The following is a 22,245-nucleotide window of genomic DNA, read 5'->3' as shown; positions in this document are numbered from 1 at the left end:
AATTATGCCATATCAGGGCATGGCTAGTATACAAAGGTAATGTGAGTTATTAGATATTGTCTTTGAAAGACCGTAAAGCCTGGAGATCCAAAACAACATTATGATGTTCTGACCTGAATGGGGACTCAGGAGGTCAGGTATTAAATGGAGATCTTGCCCAAGTCATCTCACACTCGGTCCAGTGGGGCTGTGGAAACTTAATATTTACTTCCAGGTTCCAGCATGTAGAGAGGGAATAAATAAAATTATTAACTGGTAGATAACTTATGTTGCTTGCCTGAATCATTGATTGAAAGATAATACTGTAAAAAGACCTAAGTGAAAGCCTATGAAAAATGTCTCCACACCCTACACTGAGAGTAAATAAAATTAATGAGGACTTTTAATGTGTGGGAGAAGTGCTGGCTTAGTCACATACAGAATCTTCCCAGTCTGCTCAAGGCATTACCAATCTAATAGTTCCATCCAAAACATCAGATCTGTATATTAAAATAAAAGGGCAAAAAAAGTATCATGCTGTACGTTACATCCCCATAACTTATTTTATACCTGGAAATTTGTACATTTTGCCCTCTTCACTCAACTGTAGTCATCATGATGACTATAGTTAATAACACTGTATCGCATATTTGAAAGTTGCTAACAGAGTACACCTTAAAAGTCCTCATCACATGAATTTTTTTTTTTGTATCTAGTATGGGGATGGATGTTAACTACACTTATTGTGGAGATCATTTTGCAATATATGCAAATATCACATCATTATGGTTGGACACCTGAAATCAATGTGTTGTTATATATCAGTTATACCTCAATAAAAAAAGAATGATACATTCCTTGGAATATTACAGAGAATAGTGCTGCCATAAAACTCTTGAAAGCTAAAAGAGTGTGAATTCCTGTGACATATGTTTACCTCTGATTGGCAAGGGCAAAAGTCAGATTGTGGAGAGATTGTAGATATTACAAATTCAGTCAGGTTCTGGTGTTGATCATTATCTGATTGTAACTGCATTCCTGGATTTGTTATCAATCCTGGAAAAAGTCATCTGAGCTCCCTGTATCTGCCATGAAGTTATTGACCCAGTAAGTGTTTCATTCCCTTACCTAACAGTAAATAAGAATCAAGCATATTTTTCCCCCCGTTTGCAATTTGAAAGGATTTACTAGACTCCACGGTGCATCCTAACATGAGGCTTTTATTTAAAATAATCAATAGAGACCAAGAAAAGAAAAAAAAGATGCAGGCAAGCATCAGGAGTCTCAGGAGAGACAACTAAATAACCCAAACTCCTCTTATCTCTACCTTTGTGCACAGCTGCTCTGAGTCTCTGTCTTCAACCCCCAAGATGTTTGCCAGGAAGGCTGGTCTGAAAGAGTTCTAAGGTGTTCTGAGTGGGAGACGCTGGGTCAATAGTACCCTTGGTCAATAATCAAGCCACATTTGTCAAACCAATTAGGCGAGTTGCAAACCATTAGCTTGTAGAGTTGTTCATTTATTCATTCATTCATTCTTTAGTTAATCACTCAACCTAAGCCTTACCACAAGAAGATGGCAAAACTCAGTGTTCACTTTTAGTCTCCTTCCCCTGCCTCTTCTATGCACTCTTCTCTCTCATCATTCAGTGCTATATTTGGTTTGCTAACATATTATTCAGTCATATCTGCCCATATTTGATATCTTTCCGTAAGTTTTTAGATTATTTAATGGTATTTAAATGATCATGTTAATGATGATGATTCTCAAGTTTACATATAAAACCTAATTTTTTCCTGACTTCCAGGTTCTTATGTCTTACTGTTTACTGCCTACTCCCAGTAAGTGTTCAGTAGCCATTTAAAGCTTAGTATTTCCACAACAGTACTAATCATACTCACCTTAATTATCCTTCCTTCTATTTTCCTATTTCAGTGAATAGCACGAGAACACACTTAGAGGCTCACATTATAAACTGGCTCTAATCATCAATTCCTTCTTTCTTTTACACCCCCATCCAATCTACTACCTGTGCTCCCTGAGTTTCCTTTTAGTCTGGGTTCACTGGATACTTGGTGACTTAATGAGACAAAGTCTAACAGGGGTTCTAATAATGTGGGAGATTTTCTTTATCTCAGGATGCAAAAAAAAAAAAAAAAAGACAGATGGGAAAAAAGAACTAGTCTGCCTTGAAACTGTCTCAAAGTTGTAGATTGTTATTGTAAAGATACTAACCTTTCTTTTCACAGGAAAATACATTTCCTACATGGCACCAACTTCAGATTCCTCCACAAACTAGTGTGAAAGATGATGGATACCTAAAGTGAAAGAACATTTTATCAGATTAAATAAAAGGAATTAGTAAATGTTGCCCAAATTTGGAATTGTTTTGTCTTCAGAGTTTTCAATCTATTATAGTATTCTGCCTAATGAGACATCTTGGCATTAAGAGTAAAGTTTAAGTCTTCTACCTATCATTAATGTATGAGATGAAACCCAAATGTTAAATACAGAGATAGATAATAGAAATAAAAAAGAAAATCACTCAAAGATAAAGTATTTTTACAGCCATACAATGGAATATATTCAGTAATACAAAGGGACAAACCAGTATATATACAACAATGTAGATGGATCTCAAAAGCATTATGCTAAGTTAAAAATAAAAAGACAACACATATTCTGCATGATCCTGTTTTACAACATTCTGGAGAAGGCAAAACTAAAGAGACAGAAATCAGACCAATGATTGCAATGGGCCCAAAGTGGGTGAGAATGCTCACTTCAAAGGGGCATGGGAACAGAGATAGACTCACCGACACAGAAAACAAACTTATGGTTACCAAAGGGGAAAGAGGGGCAGGGATAAATTAGGAGTTTTGGATTAACAGATACAAACTGTTACATATAAAATAGATAAACAACAGAGTCCTACTGGGACTAATATTCAATATCTTATAATAAACTATAATGGAAAAGAATCTGAAAAGGAATATACATATGTGTATGTATGTATAACTGAATCACTTTGCTGTACACCAGAAACTAACACAACATTGTAAATTAACTATACTTCAATTTTTTAAAGTGTGTGTATTAATAAAACTGTAGGTTATAAAAAAAAGGGGGGGCATAGGGAAACTTCTGGAGGTGATAAAAATGTTCTATTATTTGATTGTTGTAGTTATATTTGTCAAAACCTATTGCATTATACACCTAAAAAGGATAAATTTTGTTGTTTGCACATGATACTTCAATAACCCAAATTAAACAAATGAAAAAACTGAAAAGTATTTCATATGCTCATTGGTGACCCACTCTGTCAGTTAAGGAAGACAAATTTTAAAATGTGTATATGTATTTAAAATATAAGTTATATTTTATACATTATACATAAGCAAAGGGATTCAATTTTTTTATTTTCGTCCGGGTTATAGATCTTATGTTCTCTTGATAATTACTTTTAAGCCTCTACAATATAATTAATAATTCTTAATTTCAACTCGTAAATATTTCTTAAATATGACCATTTTTTCTTTCCTTACTATATCTACCCATTTAACCAGATCACCATCTCTCAACTAGCTTACTTCAAATGTTTACTGATGGTACTTCTGTTTCCAGTAATTCTCATCTTCAATCTGGTCTTCACACGTGGAATCACAGTTTGATTTTCTACGATGCAAATTTTAGCACAACATTCCCTGTTATGTAAAATGTTAATGACATCCCATTGCTTTTAGATGATGTCTGGATTCATTAACAAGACCCTCATGATTTGAACTTTCTTTATCATTCTTCTTTCATTGAATGCAACATTTTAGTCAGACTGAATGTTTGTAGTTCCTGAAATATGATTTATATTCTCTCTGACACAGACGTGACAAAGATGATCCTTTGTAAGATGACTCTTCTCCATGTCCCAATTCGCTTTCCTCTTTGCCTAATTCTTACTCAGATTTTACATTTCACTCATACCACTTCTTTCAGAAAACCTTATCTGATGCCTCTCAAGCAATGTTAGAAATACCTCTATCTACACAAAGAGCACCACTCCACTTATTTCCATTAAACCTTGTATTACACCATATTATGACTATATTGATGCCCCCACTGAAGTATAAACCCCGTAAGGTCAGAGTCCATGTCTGTACTTTTTAATACATGGACCATATTAAAGTCTCAATTTTTAAATGAATTACTGAATAATTAAATATTTGGTATTGCTTTTAGAGTCTGTACCTTTGAATTTCAGCAACTAAAAGTATTGTCTCTGCAGATACATTTTAGGAAAAAAATATTCTCTAAAGAAATGACACTGCTCATGTGAAGAAATTATCAGATACACAAACACATCATGAATTAAAAGGCATTACTGTAATGTACTCTATCACCTTTTAAATTTTGGCCCTTCCCCAAACATGAATAATTTAAACAATGAAATGTTTCTGGTTCAAGAGTGAATATTAAGGTACATTCAGAAATAGTGTGGTCTTTGGGACATGTTTTCCTGGCAAGGATGCAGTAGCTTTATCCACTTTAAACACCCCAGCAGTTACTGAAACAGGTTCCCAGGAGAAGATACCTTGCTGTCAGCAGTGTTTAGCTCTTGTCCTAATCCTTGCTAAACCAGTTATTCTAATTAACATTTCAAACAAACATCCCAAAGGACAGGCTCAAAGTACAATCTACTTTTCTTCAAAGGGGAAACCCTCTATTATCTCCCAAGAATAAACCCTTTATTTTCCTGGACATCCCTTTAAAACACTTCACTGACATTTTTTAAGAGTCAGAGACCTGAATCTGCAGCCTCATATATTACATATGCAGTGAGTTGTGTGTTTTAGAACAGCTGTATCTAAACTGATTAACGGGTCCTATTAAATTTCACCAAGAAAATGGTTTCAGAAAAGTAACTTTGGCTGAATATTAAAATGTAACAGGTCTTTGTAATTGCACATAACCTACTTGATAATGTTATACTTTCAAATTATAGATTTTTAGTAATTAATTTTTTTCAAAATTGGTATTATCATAATACCAATGCCAAATTAAGAACTGTGAAAGCAGGTGCGTGCTGTCAAGGTTATAAAATCAGACTGTTGAGCCATCTCTTCTCTTTTATACTTGCCTATCAGTAACTTGATAAATTAGTCAGATACATTTGATGAATGTTCAACTCTCATGAACAATGAAAACTTTCTTCTCTATAACAAGGATAGACTCTATTATGAGACATTAGGAACACCATAAAATACTTTTAAACATTTTGGAGAAAGGTGCCATTTATGATCATAAATGCAAAGAATAAAATTATGTTATATGGAAAATATTTCCATTTTCATTTAAATGAAAATGAAATGATCACATATAAAATGTTAATGCATCCAATTACTCATGGAAGAGGAGGGGTGTGTTGTGTGGTTTATCCTGCAAAGGTGAAACTCAACAGAAATACCTACGTAAGAGGAGCTGAAAAGCTGTAATCTCACGAGAATGGAGTGTTGGCAACTTCTTTTGAGGTTGCTTTTTTAAAATATATATTTGTGTTGATTTTGAGGGGCTGATCTTCATCCATCCCACCTACTAAGCATTCTCATACATACCAGTTGAAATTAAAAGTGAATTTTTCCAGGGGTCATGCTAAGGATGTATTTATGGTTAAGGCCACTGGTTGTAATTACTTTTTAAAAAATCTTCTATATAAGACTGTGATAATTACAGAATGCCTTTCTATGCTTTGGCATAGCCAAGGTCCTTTTGATTAAAAATTATAAAGTCTTTTCTATTAATACTTTTTGCAAAAAAAGAAAGTTCATTAACCATAGATCTTGAGATTCTCAACAGCCCAAAATTGTAGGAAATGAGAGAGAAAGAGAACAAAGAGATTACCAGTGATATGCTCTTATAATCTATTAGACATATGGAAAATAAATTAGCCTGAGAGTCATCTATAAAACAAGACTCAGTGGGTATAACTGAGATATTCAATCACCTAAAGGTGTAAAATAGATGTTCTGATATCAAATCTTCATTGCAAATAGAGTGAATCTATTAACACATTTAATGACAAAAAGACTTTAATGACATAAAGTCTACCTTTGCCTAGTATTCAAACAGCTACTGTGCCAATCAAAGGCAAACAAAGACTGGGATGAGTCATAATTAAACCCTTTATTATTTACACCACAACTGTGTAAAGACGGATTCTTAGATGGATATTGATCTGCTGGTATTTACTATCTAAATCTATGGTTCTGTACTTGAGCATGTATTAGAATAATCTGAGTGTTTGTTAAAACATAGGTTCCTAGAACCTAACCAGAGTTTCTGATTCAGTTCTGATTCAGTTTCTAATTTATTCTGATCCATCTAGATTGGTGGAGTCTGAAAATTTGATTTCCTAGCAAGTCTCCAGGTTCTGATTTGAGACCCACTGATCTAAACCATATATCAGTCTACATATTTTGATTTGTCACCAAGCAACCTTCAAATTCCATGTAGCTCACTCAGAAAAAAAAAAAATGTTTTGTCAGATGATACGAAAATCAGGTTCCCTTCACTTTTATACTTTGATTTTAAAAATAAATTAGCATTCTGGTTATTTATGTATCAACTTTTGAGACTCCTATTAGCTTTAGTCATCTGCAAGATTATTCAAATATGGGATCTAAACAGATTATTTTTTTAGGCTGCACAATTGCCTACTCAAAAAGATATGAGGCGTTTTTGCTGGCTTTCCCAAGTGGGAGCCCAAACATTAAATCTCCAACAGAACAATTACAGTATTCTCTAAGTAGGATTTCTCTTCAAAAGATTGGCAAAAGTAAAATGAAATAGTTCTATTAAACCTGAGATAGTATGAAAACTAATCTTATTTCACATTTTAGGATCATGTGTATTTCAACAGTGTAACAACTCATATTTGTCAGCATCTTCTCCTTCACCCAGAAAAAAAGGCAATACATCCACTAAAAGGTACAGGAAATCTACAATCTAAGTAAATTATTATTTTCTGATATATTTTAAGGCTGAAATATAGTTACTAAGTTGATGGAATTATTTTATGTTTTTACATGAATCTGTTTTTCAATCTTTTATACCATTAAGACCTTACCTAGACTTCATAAGCCTGCTGCAAGATATCACAAACATGAAGGCAAAGAAAATGTGAAAATGGACATGGTTAAACAAACATTTGAATCTTTATACCTAGAATTGTTTGGTTTTTTTTTCAAAATACTTTAGATCTGAATGCCTAATATGATATGATGAATTTTTGCTGTTTAGAAAGAAATACCATTTTAAAAATATATACATCTCACCTCAAGGAAACACATTATACATGGCAGTGACATTTGCTATTTGTGCGCACACACACACACACACACACACACACACACATACACACACACAAACAAGGCCTAAGTTTTAAATCTAAGGTAACATTATTTTTGATGAAACATTCCTCCTCTTAGGACTTAAGGAAATGGTTCCAATGGAATATATGTATATATATATGTCACTATACATATTTTTATAGATATATCACTAGAGTTATTACAAAGAACTTCTGTACATATTAATAAAATATATACTCTTTTTAAACAAATGACTCTTTTAAAACATATTTATTAACAAAATGGACAAATTATTTTAGTTAGCCAGATATAATTGCATTATAATTCTCAGGCAATACATATTTTATACATTACAAAAATATTTCAGTCAAATTAGGAGACTACTGTTTGCCCTCACCACCTGTCCTCCTGCCAAATCAAAAGTACTGTTGTCATTCCCAACATAAACCAAAAGTCCTGCTGTCTCATGATCTTCATTTATTAACTGACCTATCAAAATATTGATTTGTAGGTGTACACTGTTTGACAAAGTGGTTGTGTAGATTTGGCTTTAGTAAGGTCCTTCCAAAAATATCAAGAAATAAATTTGCCTGCAGAACATCTAAAAAACAAAACAAAGAAAACAAATGTTCTAAGGAGTCTTACATAAAAGCTCATCTCTAATCTATTTAATGTTTCCTGACATTACACAAATATTTGCAAATTTTTATGTATGTTCATATACCCATTATCTGACTTAAATTGTCATTTTGGGAAAGAATTTAATGTTTTTGGTCATTTCAGATATATATCTGCTTTACCTTTCTCATCTACATTAGTGAGATACCACCAACATTCACCAACATTGGACCAAATAAATTTGGTTCAGTCTTGCTCATACATGCAATTTTTATCTTTTATTTATTCAAAAAATATTTCTAAAAAAAAAGAAAATGCATACAGGAGCAGATAGACACAGGAGCTGAAAGCAAGGCAAAAATGTTAGGGAAGCATAAGAAGCTAATACAGGTCTGTTTTCCCTTAAAAATTCTATATTTAATCTATTCTAAAATTCCTCAGGAGAGATCATTGAGAGGTGAAATGAACCGAGAAGGACTATTTAATTTTACTATTAAGAAAACGTATCAGAATGTGCATAATTCAATCTTACATTTAATTTTCTCTACAAGAAAACCTAAAGAGTATTTTTTCTATCTGGAGATTTTTAGAAAAAATTAAACCAAACAAAGAAAAAGGAGAGGAAAATTCCTTGATTTAATCTTCTGGTTCATCAGAAAACTTAAAGCTATATTACACTTACTTGTATCTTATTTCTCAGGTTTAAATTATACTCTATTACCTGAGGATATATACAAGCACTTATTTTTCTGTTTTTGATTTTGTGGGCTAGTGTGGAGAAAAAATAAAGCCTCTGCTATTCCTGGCAATTTAGACATGTGTGCTTATTACATGAGAATAGTCTATTCCACAAAGAAGACTTCCATTTTTGGTATTAGGGGATGATAAAGGAGTATTTTTATTCTAATGCCTTAATCAAGCAAATTGTATATAATTGAATTTGAAAATGTGGCTAAACATGTACATGCAAATCTAATAAAATTTTATATTACATTCTCATTTAGTGAAATATAGATTTTTTAAGACCTCAAAAGGACTTTGCAACACCTAAATGTGAAAATCCCCTTTAGAAGTAATACAATAATTACATCCATAAATTATTAAACACGCACACACAAACACATTTCCTGAATTTCTTAGCTATTTGAGTAAACCTTTTTTTTTTTCCTTTAATTCAATTTTCCAAATCATTTCTATTTAGTCTTAGTCTGGTCTGCTGCCATACTTAATCAGTGGTTCCCTCCAAAACTCACATTAACCTAGGCTTAAAAGGAGTTTTACTGCTGTCACAGAATAGTATCTCTGTTGTTGCCTCTAATCCTCCATGTAAACAAGCTTTACCTTTAAAGGGATTGTGGGGGTGGGGATCCTCTCCTATATTTTGGTCCATTAGCTATACTTCCTTTGTAAGTCTAATTCTTCTTAATCAGTCTTTCTCTGAAGATAATTCTTATCTCTTCTGGTATTAAAAAACAAAACAAATACCAAAAACAATGTACATCATAAGATTTCCTCAATAAAACTGATTCTAGCTTCTGTACATCATAAGACTTCATCAATAAAACTGATTCTAGCTTCTGTTTATGCTAACTAAAATTGTTAACATTGTTCCTGCAACTCAGAGATGGGCTGCCAATGCTCCACACTGGGTGGAACCTAAGTGCCTGCCCGAAAGAGGAAACACATTCTGACCATAATTATAACACTGATGTTACCAAGACTTTTGGAACCAATGCTAGTGAATATGCATTCACTTTTCCTGTAAGACTTTATGATAAAAAAAAGTCAACCATTTTATCCTAAATCTCAGGTATGAATTTCATGAAAATTGGCTGGAGGACAATGTGATTGATCTATTTCTGGACTCAATCTGAACAGTTCCCATTGTAAACACTTCTAGCCCTTGTTTCATTTCTCTTCATCTTAAGGTTTATTTTTCTTTCTTTTTTTTTTTTTTTCTGTTGTGGTTGTTTTGTTTTGTTTTTACATGACAATTACTCTATTAGACTTTTCACTATGCCCAGGTTTGTCTGAAAGTTTAGAATCAAGGTAAGACCTCTGATACACACAGACATGATTCTATAGCAAGGAATCATGTATCCCAGACATTTAATAGTGCATCCACTCAACATAACGACAACCATTTTCTAGCTACAGTATTCAAATAAGGTTTTAGGTTCTGTATTTCACATACAAGCACAATTAACTTCTGACAGTAAATTTTTAACTAATTACAATGTATCCATCCATGCAAGATAATTGCAATATAAATGTTTAGCAGTCAATCTGGTGCCTTCGTTCATAATTAATATTATAAAATTAATATCAAATGCTTCTATACTACATATATTGGCATAGAGAAATTTGATAAACATTGAATTATTTATAAGTGTACATTATAATTCCTACCATATAAAATCATTAAAAAGAAATAATGTACAGGTAAACACAAGCAGGAAGCTAATTTTATACTAAAACATGTTTACTGTCTCTTAATAGCCAAGCCATTACCAGCACTCAAGAATGAGGGATGTGGCATCTAGACTAAACTCATTTATTTAGGATAATCTCTGTCTGCCTAGTTTATGTTTATAACAAATAAGGTGTTGCTTATTTTAAATGACTAAACCTCAAAATCATAGAAATCTAGATCCAGAAAAGACTTTCAATGTTATTTTGTTCAGTGTCATTATTTTATAGATAAAGTGGAATAATTTAGTGATAGATTCAGACTAAGTATCAGTCTTCATAACTGCCATTTCCAGAGTCTATTTACCATTCAATGCTGCTGCTCTTATAAAGTAATTAATATCTACTATTATCAGCAATAATGAAGAATATTTATAATTCTATTTATGTACTAAGATTATCATTACCCTTGAACTCATAGAATGAGAGCTCTAAATAATACTTTCTTACTTCTATTTTTCATTAGATGAGTTTAGAGTAAATAAAAACACATTCATTAATATTATTAAAATAATATAAATTTTAATTTATACAGGGCAAATTTCAAAATTACAGGGCAAATTTCAAAATAGATTTATGTATGAAAAAGTTGCATTCATAATATTGGTTATGTGATTATTCTTTAGATTTTTACATGTGGTAAAAAATTTAATCTATTTCATTGTTTCATTAGAATACAAAGATAGTGATATACATATGTTCACAGCTGGTACTATGTATTTATTCAATTAAATAATGTTTGCTGTTTAAAACGTGGAGCAATATAGTTTTTATTCTAAATATCAAGGTGATTAGTTTGATAAGGAAATATAAATTGTTGGCATCATTAAATTATGTACTGAATTAATACTTTTCTTGCAGTCAATACTAGTTAAGTCATTGGCTTCAAGAATAAAATCAAACAAAAGGAGTGCCAATAATTTTAAAAATTTATTTGTTATTTAGTTACTCTAAAATCTCTTAGGACCATGTTATATTTAAACTTGCATGAATTTTTTAAACATAGAATTTCCGATTATAAATACCTGAAAATCAGAAGTAGAAAGAATGTACTTTCCTTTGCTCATAGTCTTTAAATTAGTGAATGTACTAAAAAAGTAATCTTACGTAGCAGCGTAGTTTTTATTCTTCTGAGGCGGGCAAACATATGTTTAGGAAGATGCTCTGAGCTACTGTTGGTGCAGGGTGCCTTCTTTCAGAATAAGTAATCAACAAGAAAATCAAGTAACAGTATCCATACTATTATTTTATTATTTTCCTCTGGGAATAAGCGATGTTATCCTGCAATATGTTATACTTTCTTTATTGACTAAATGAGGACAACAATTTTCTTTTAGTTACAATCCACCTTCTCCATTGGTTACACTGACCACAGAGGTAGACCAGGAAAATTAATCAGCACAATAATTATGTGTCCAATAATGTCTACAAATTGTGTAAGATACCCACAACTAATTGATCTAAGGAAATTAAAGTTTAAGTAAACCTTTGCTGTGGCAACACTATTCACTGTATCACTTTGAAAGTTTGAGATTATATTTATTACATTATCCTGACCCCCCAAAAAAGTTTAAAATTCAATAATCTAAATCATTTAAATTATAATTTCACATGTTAATTTTATCAATAAATCTTTAAAGATGAAATTTTGAAGTTAAGAACCTTATTCATTTCCACATTAGCATATGGGTATTAGAATTCTAATCTGAGAGAATTATATTAAAACAAATTAGGCAACATATACACATGATAAACATATCCAGAAATGAAACAGTTCTATTTAATTTTAAGGAATATATTTACACCTCAGAGATATTCAGAATCTATTAGTGCAAACTAACTTAGACAATATGTCTTCATCTCCAGAGTTAATTACAACTTACTCTCTTTGTTATATCTATGTTTAACTTACATGTTATATGTATACATTTTATTACAAAAGCAAGTTGAACATAATTATTATATATAAACAGTTGGATTCCAAGTAGTGTATTCAATATAGCCCCAGCTAAATTTTAATACTTACACACTTGAGGTCTATTTTATCCTAATGTATTGAGTAGCTATGAGTTATTATCCTCAAATTATAAATGAATCCCATACTTTTCATACTTTATCTCTAATTTTCACAGAAATTTTTAAAGTTATTATTACATTTGTGAAAATTGAAGCTCTGATTAACTAACATTCAGCTACTAATTGAATGATTCTTGTGTTGAAACCAAGCCTGTTTGACTACCCCATGCGCTTTCAGCTGCATTATGGAAATATTTTTTTAGACTAGTGCACTGGACGTTTATGATTTTCAATAAAATAATAAATAACTGTTATACATGCCACAACTAAGGTAGTAGTTCATAATCTGCTAGAGGTCATTAAAAATTATTTCTATATTACTAAGCCATAAAAAAGAATGAAATGCTGCCATTTGCAGCAACATGGATGGATCTAGAGATTATCATACTAAGTGAAATAAGTTAGACAGAGAAAGACAAATATTATATGATATCACTTATATGTGGAATCTAAAAATAATACAAATTAATCTGTTTACAAAACAAAAACAGACTCTCAGACATAGAAAACAAACTTACGGTTATCAGAGGGAAAGGTGGGGGAGGGATAAACTAGGAGTATATGATTAACAGATACACACTACTATATATAAAATAGAAAAGCAACGAGGGTTTACGGTACAATTCAGGGATCAATATATTCAGTATCTTGTATACTGAAACCTATAATGGAAAATAATCTGAAAAAATATATTTATATATAACTGAATCACTTTGCTGTATACCCAAGACAAACACAATATTGTAAATCAACTATACTTCAATAAAAAATGAAACAGTATATTAAAAGATGAAAAAAATTATTTCTAATCACAATTTACTGCATTCACACAGACAATGAGCACTTCAAAGGGGGAGGGAATACGCTTTAAAGTAGATTATTTGCAATCTTTAAATTCCTTTTTTTCTAAACAAGAATTGTTGTAATGTGGAAGTCCTAAATTAGACTTGAATTATAAACAAAACTATAAATGAGGTGCATAGAAAGGCAGAGACCATGTTTTTGACACTGGAAGTTATTATCATATTACAAAATTAATACTGCCATGATCTGTGGTTACCTTAATTTAGCTGTTCCATGCATCTCTCCTTTATGTAATGAATGAATAATAAATTTAATTATATATTTTGATAATATAGTTATACGGTAAAATAAATGGAGATTAAGACTATAATTACTTGTATAGTAAATGATATTATAATTGATTTCTGGTGTTATATATATCTATTTTTTTCTCTCTTACTGCTTGCCTATAAAATAATTGCATAGTAATTATAGGATTGACAAGTTAATTTTACTTTCAGGCAATTTACATATGAATCAAATCAGTAGTGGCAAAATCCTAATAAACTTGTAACATTATACAAACAAGATATTTGGCACTACCTCTTTTATGACCTGTAAATTTTAATATGTGACAATATTTAATTAATATTCTCTCATTTTAAAAGGAGTTTAGTAGAGTGGAAAATACCTACATTGTCCATGCTGTAGGTATAACTCATTATAAAACTAATTTAAATTAAAAAACCAAAACAAAATCTGCAAATATCTTTGATTAATATAAAAATTGATTTCAAATGCTACAATTGCTCAAATTTGCCTGTGAAAACTCTTTTTAAAGTTATAAATATAAAAATAATAGCTAAGGATTGATCAAATACTAGATATTTACTCTTATTACTTGAACTTATATTTTTCATTCTGAGAATAATAACACTGTTTTGTGGATAGTAAGTGTTCAATAGATTTTAACTGTAGGAAATATTGGTAAATTAAAGTTTATGAGCTACTGGAGATATAGGAGAGAAAACATTATATTATTTGAAACTCGGGCATTTGGGATATATTAAGCAAGATAACCCTCAGTCTATTCAGCTTTAGGGTAGATAATCTTAAAGAATACTTTTTTTTTTTTTTTTTTAATGGGAATAAATGTGAAGATCACTTTCACTCTAATGCTACCAGAATCTGGTGATGCAAAACGAATGTTCTATTTTCAGTGAAACACCGCATTATATTTGTAAATTATGTTTTATAGAAAATGTTTAAATTTTTTAAAAATTCTATTTAATTTAAGAAACTCAGTTTTTGATTTTTAAAATTAACCACGAGATCTAGTGCAGATCCTTAAAAGACCTTGAGCTCATGATGAATCTGGGTCTAGAAAGTGAGGTAAGAGGGTAAAGTTTAATGAAGAATTGCTGAGGTTGTTTGCTTCCTTCTTTGTTAAAATGTCTGTTAGCTATGGATAATAAATGATGATTATAACAATAAATGATTATTATAACACAAAAGAAATCAGACATAGAGAGGAATGTGACTTTGGGGCAGAATCAGGGTTGTTACAGTTACCTTACAGACTAAGGTCTAGGGATGAGTATCTAATTAATGTTATGATGATAAAAGCAAACAGGCACTGGAAATACAGCTTTACCTTTTTCTGCTACACGAAATAATCACATCTAAGGCTTCTAATGAAGTTGTTGTGTTAAAATTTATAAAAACCTCACAGAATGAAATGAGATTTTGCCTTTGAATTTAGATATACTAATAATGAAAGGTTACTGGAGAGGCCAGTTGCAGGTGAGTTCCTATTACGGGATACTCCTTAAAAAGGTAACAAGGCTTGGGAATCTCCAGGAGGTGGGTTTAATAGCAACTGAACAAGTTTTAATATTTATGAAATCCATTTAAAAGCATAAGTTATTGAACGTTTTGCCAAAAGATTGAAAAAAATCAAATGTAGGATAACTTTTAAAATCTTTTTATTTTGAAAATGTAACGTCATCTTTACTTCTTCACATGACCAGCTGTTGTATCTATGTTAAAATTTTGATTTAATGTTTATTTAATTTAGTTAGATCAGCTTTGGTCTAAAACTGAGTTACTTATTATCCATAACTGGAAAGGGAGATGGACCTCAAGGTAGATAACCTTCTGGGAATGTGTATATGAAATGTTCTCAAAAATACTTAAGGTCTGGAACCCTAAAGCCTATGGGCATTAATACCCTTATACCTGGGTCCTGTGTTTTAACATCACTAAATTTGTTCATATATTTTTCCCCTATATTGAATCATGATGCATTTTTGAACTTTTTTACCTTATAGACTACCAGGTCATTTTCATAGAATAATTGGTTACGGAAGAATTAGTTATGAAAGTGTAATTATATAACTGTAATCAAAAGATATATTTTCATTTATGTAATAGCATTTTCTTAAAGTTTTGTTAGTCACTATAAAATAATAGAAGTTAAAATCATTTATAATTGAAACACTTCAGCAAATACTGTATGACTGATCAAATACAAAATAAATTGTACAAATAAAACTAAATAAGAGGGCTTCCCTGGTGGCGCAGTGGTTGAGAATCTGCCTGCTAATGCAGGGGACACGGGTTCGAGCCCTGGTCTGGGAAGATCCCACATGCCACGGAGCAGCTGGGCCCGTGAGCCACAACTACTGAGCCTGCGCTTCTGGAGCCTGTGCCCCGCAACGGGAGGGGCCGCGATAGTGAAAGGCCCGCACACCGCGATGAAGAGCGGTCCCCACACCGCGATGAAGAGTGGCCCCCACTTGCCTCAACTAGAGAAAGCCCTCGCACGAACCGAAGACCCAGCACAGCCAAAAATAAATAAATAAATAATAAAAGTAGCTATAAAATTTAAAAAAAAAAAAAAAAAAAAACTAAATAAGAGCTTAATATGATCAGTACCAAACATATTTCTAACCAAATAAATGGTATTTTAATATTGTTTTGGTCACTTATAATGAATATAAATATTTTTATTTCTAATTAAAATAGTGTTGTCATTATTCTTATAATTCTTTATGGCTTATAATGGGTCATTTTCCTTTTAAGAAATGCATTTTTCTTTATTAAGAATTTTTTTTTTAAACAGGTGATAACATTAAAATGTTTGAAAGTAAGCACATACTTGTTTAGGAGTATCAAGTGTATTTTCTACCTGCTATATTTCCAAAGTCAAAGCCATCATACTGAAATTCTCTCATATGTTACAAATTTAACATATGTTGTTTATGTAGCTGCAGATATTTTTACAATCTTATATCATTAGAATTAAAATAAGTTGAATCAACACTGTTGCCCAAAGACATCAATGTCATACTTATATAATATTTAATTTTATATTCATTGCAGAAATTACAGACTCTTGAAGGTTGAAAAGCAGTAAAAAATATATTTGACCTAATATCTGATAATCCAGAAGAAATTAACAAGTGTCATGGAAAATTAAGTAGGTAATTGATGTGGAAACCATTTACCAATGGACATCAAATACTCAGACACCGTGTACTGAAGATATAAGTACTACATACTTTCATATCATCAGTTAATAAACAATATGGGTTTTTAATATACATAGATAGAATAAAAACAGCATCCCATAGTATCTCCAGCATATGAAAGCAAGAAGGTTGTTAAACAATGGTGCATTTGCAAGCTGGACATCCCTGGGTAGCTTGAAAGCATTCATGGAGAAAGAATATACACTAAGATAACAGAATGTTCAGGGATTGGGTTCATTTTTATTATGGGTAGTGCATCAATCAATACTTCTTACACTATCTTAACATTTTATTAACAAAAAGTTTTACAAAGATATAATGAGAAAATCACTATCCACAGCTCATCTATGTAACAACACAGCCTGTGTTTTCATGGACATCTTTAAGACTATAACATCTCACCTTCCTCTCTTACTTACAATGAAAAAATAAGCACTTAAAAATAATCCTACTGAGATATTTTAACTTGGTGTCCCTACAACCATAGAGCAGCTCTCAGAACACAGCATGATTTGGTGGGGACAGACCCACAGAAGAGTAAGGAATAAAGATCACAACACTGAATTAACAGAACTTATAAAACTGACACTAGCTGATTTTTTTAATAAAAATTTTGAAATAGATGAAAAGTGGTAAGTATCCAGACAAGCCTCTTAGATAGCCTCATCCACCAGAGGGCAGACAGCAGAAACAAGAAGAACTACAATCCTGCAGCCTGTGGAACGAAAACCACATTCACAGAAAGATAGACAAAATGAAAAGGCAGGGGACTATGTACCAGATGAAGGAACAAGATAAAACCCCAGAAAAACAATTAAATGAAGTGGAGATAGGCAACATTCCAGAAAAAGAATTCAGAATAATGATAGTGAAGATGATCCAGGACCTCGGAAAAAGAATGGAGGCAAATATCGAGAAGATGCAAGAAATGTTTAACAAAGAACTACAAGAATTAAAGAACAAATACCTAGAAAAATTAAAGAACAAACAGAAGGGAACAATACAATAACTGAAATGAAAAATACTAGAAGGAATCAACAGCAGAATAACTGAGGCAGAAAAACGGGTAAGTGACCTGGAAGACAGAATGGTGGAATTCACTGCTGTGGAACACAATAAAGAAAAAAGAATGAAAAGAAATGAAGAGACCTCTGGGACAACATTAAACGCACCAACATTCACATTCCCAGAAGGAGAAGAGAGAGAGAAAGAACCTGAGAAAATATTTGAAGAGATTATAGTCAAAAACTTCCCTAACATGGGAAAGGAAATAACCACCGAAGTCCAGGAAGTGCAGAGAGTCCCAGGTAGGATAAACCCAAGGAAAAACACACTGAGACACACAGTAATCAAATTGACAAAAATTAAAGAAAAGAAAAATTATTAAAAGCAACAAGGGAAAAATGACAAATAACATACAAGGGAACTCCCATAAGGTTAAGAGCAGATGTCACAGCAAAAACTACAAGCCAGACAGAAGTGGTGTGATATACTTAAAGTGATGAAAGGAAAGAACCTATAAACAAGATTACTCTACCCAGCAAGGATCTCATTCAGATTCGATGGAGAAATCAAAAGCTTTACAGGCAAGCAAAAGCTAAGAGAATTCAGCACCACCAAACCAGCTATAAAACAAATGCTAAGGGAACTTCTCTAAGTGGGAAACACAAGAGAAGAAAAGGACCTACAAAAACAAACCCAAAACAATTAAGAAAATGCTCATAGGAACATACATATTGATAATTACCTTAAATGTGAATGGATTAAATGCTCCAACCAAAAGACACAGGCTTGCAGTATGGATACAAAAACAAGACCCATATATATGCAGTCTACAAGAGACCCACTTCAGGCCTAGGGACACATTCAGACTGAAAGTGAGGGGATGGAAAAAGATATTCCATGCAAATGGAAATCAAAAGAAAGCTGGAGTAGCAATACTTATATCAGATAAAATAGACTTTAAAATAAAGAATGTTACAAGAGACAAGAAAGGACACTACATAATGATCAAGGGATCAATCCAAGAAAAAGATATAACAATTCTAAATATATATGCACCCAACATAGGCACACCTCAATACATAAGGCAAAAAATGCTAACAGCTATAAAAGAGGAAATTGACAGAAACACAATAATAGTGGGTGACTTTAACACCTACTTACACTAATGGACAGATCATCCAGACTGAAAATTATGAAGGAAACACAATCGTTAAATGACACAATAGAACAGATAGATTTAATTGATATTTATAGGACACACCATCCAAAAACAGGATATTACACGTTCTTCTCAACTGCACACGAAACATTCTCCAGCTAGATCATATCTTGGGTCACAAATCAAGCCTTGGTAAATTTAAGAAAATTGAAATCATATCAAGCATCTTTTCCAACCACAACATTATGAGATTAGAAATCAATTACACGGAAAAAAACATAAAAGACACAAACACATGGAGGATAAACAATACATTACTAAATAACCAAGAGATCACTGAAGAAATCAAAAAGGAAATCAAAAAATACCTAGAGACAAATTAAAATGAAAACACAACAATCCAAAACCTACGGGATGCAGCAAAAGCAGTTCTAAGAGGGTAGTTTATAGCAATACAAGCCTACCTCAAGAAACAAGAAACATCTCAAATAAACAATCTAACCTTACACTTACTAGAGAAAGAAGAACAAACAAAACCCAAAGTTAGCAGAAGGAAAGAAATCATAAAGATCAGAGCAGAAATAAATGAACTAGAAACAAAGAAAACAATAGCAAAGATCAATAAAACAAAAAGCTGGTTCTTTGAGAAGATAAACAAAATTGAGAAACCTTTAGCCAGACTCATCACGAAAAAGAGGGAGAGGACTCAGATCAATAAAATTAGAAATGAAAAAGGACAAGTTACAACGGACACCGCAGAAATACAAAGCATCATAAGAGACTACTACAAGCAACTCTATGCCAATAAAAATGGACAACCTGGAAGAAATGGACAAATTCTCAGAAAGGTATAACCTTCCACGACAGAACCAAGAAGAAACAGAAAATATGAACAGATCAATCACAAGTAATGAAACTGAAACAGTGATTAAATATCTTTCAACAAACAGAAGTCCAGGACCAGATGGCTTCACAGGTGAATTCTATCAAACATTTAGAGAAGAGCTAACACCCATCCTTCTCAAACTCTTCCAAAAAACTGCAGAGGAAGGAACACTCCCAAACTGATTCTACGAGGCCACCATCACCCTGATACCAAAACCAAAGATACTACAAAAGAAGAAACTTACAGAGCAATATCACTGATGCATATAGATGTAAAAATCCTCAACAAAATACTAGCAAACAGAATCCAACAACACATTAAAAGGATCATACACCATGACCAAGTGGGATTTATCCTAGGGATGCAAGGATTCTTCAATATATGTAAATCCATCAATGTGATACACCATGTTAACAAACTGAAGAATAAAAACCATATGATCATCTCAAAAGATGCAGAATAAGCTTTTGACAAAATTCAACACCCATTTATGATAGAAACTCTCCAGAAAGTGGGCATAGAGGGAATCTACCTCAACATAATAAAGGCCATATATAACAAACCCACAGCAAACATCATTCTGAATGTTGAAAAACTAAAAGCATTTCCTCTAAGATCAGGAACAAGACAAGGATGTCCACTCTCACCACTCTTATTCAACATAGTTTTGGAAATCCTAGCTATGGCAATTGGATAAGAAAAAGAAATAAAAGGAATCCAAATTGGAAAAGAAGAAGTAAAATGGTCACTGCTTGCAGATGACACGATACTATACATAGAAAATCCTAAAGATGCCATCAGAAAACTAGTAGAGCTGATCACTGAATTTGGTAAAGTTGCAGGATACAAAATTAAAGCACAGAAATCTCTTGCATTCCTATACACTAACAAGGAAAAATCAGAAAGAGAAATTAAGGAAACAATCCCATTCACCACTGCAACAAAAAGAACAAAATACCTAGGAATAAACCTACCTAAGGAGGCAAAAGACTTGTACTCAGAAAACTATAAGACACTGATGAAGGAAATTGAGGATGACACAAACAGATGGAGAGATTTACCATGTTCTCAGATTGGAAGAATCAACATTGTAAAAATGACTATATTACCCAAAGCAATCTACAGATTCAATGCAATCCCTATCAAATTACCAATGACATTTTTTACAGAACTAGAACAAAAAATCTTAAAATTTGTATGAAGACACAAAAGACCCCGAATAGCCAAAGCAAACTTGAGGGGAAAAAACAGGAGCTGGAGGAATCAGACTCTCTGACTTCAGACTATACTACAGAGCTACAGTAATCAAGACAATATGGTACTGGCACAAAAATAGAAATATAGATCAGTGGAACAGGATAGAAAGCCTCGAGATAAACCCATGCACCTATGGTCAACTAATCTATGACAAACGAGGCAAGGATATACAATGGAGAAAAGACAGCCTCTTCAATAAGTGGTGCTGGAAAAACTGTAGAGCTACATGTAAAAGAATGAAATTAGAACACTCCCTAACACCATACACAAAAATAAACTCAAAATGGATTAAAGACCTAAATGTAAGACTGGACACTACAAAACTCTTAAGGAAAATATAGGAAGAACACTCTTTGACATAAATGACAGCAAGGTCTTTTTTGACCCACCTCCTAGAGTAATGGAAATAAAACCAAAAATAAAAAAATGGGACCTAATGAAACTTAAAACCTTTTGCACAGCAAAGGAAACTATAAACAAGACGAAAAGACAACCCTCAGAATGGGAGAAAATATTTGCAAACGAATCAACGGACAAAGGATTAACTTCCAAAATATATAAACAGCTCATGCAGCTCAATATTAAAAAAACTAACAACTCCATCAAAAATTGGGCAGAAGACCTAAATAAACATCTCTCCAAAGAAGACATGCAGATGGCCAAGAGGTGCATGAAAGGCTGCTCAACATCACTAATTATTACAGAAATGCAAATCAAAACTACAGTGAGGTATCACCTCACACTGGTTAGAATGGGCATCATCAGAAAATCTACAAACAAATGCTGGAGAGGGTGTAGAGAAAAAGGAACCCTCTTGCACTTTTGGTGGGAATGTAAATTGACACAGCCATTACGGAGAACAGTATGGAGGTCCCTTAAGAAACTACAAATAGAATTACCATATAACCCAGCAATCCCACTACTGGGCATATACCCAGAGGAAACCATAATTCAAAAAGACACATGCACCCCAATGTTCACTGCAACACTATTTACAATAGCCACGTCATGGAAGCAACCTAAATGCCCACACAGAGGAATGGATAAAGAAGATGTGGTATATATATACAATGGAATATTACTCAGCCATAAAACGGAAGGAAATTGGGTCATTTGTAGAG

The sequence above is a fragment of the Balaenoptera ricei genome, chromosome 4 (assembly GCF_028023285.1).
Source record: "Balaenoptera ricei isolate mBalRic1 chromosome 4, mBalRic1.hap2, whole genome shotgun sequence".
Lineage (NCBI taxonomy): Eukaryota > Metazoa > Chordata > Mammalia > Artiodactyla > Balaenopteridae > Balaenoptera > Balaenoptera ricei.
This window is presented reverse-complemented; position numbering follows the sequence as displayed.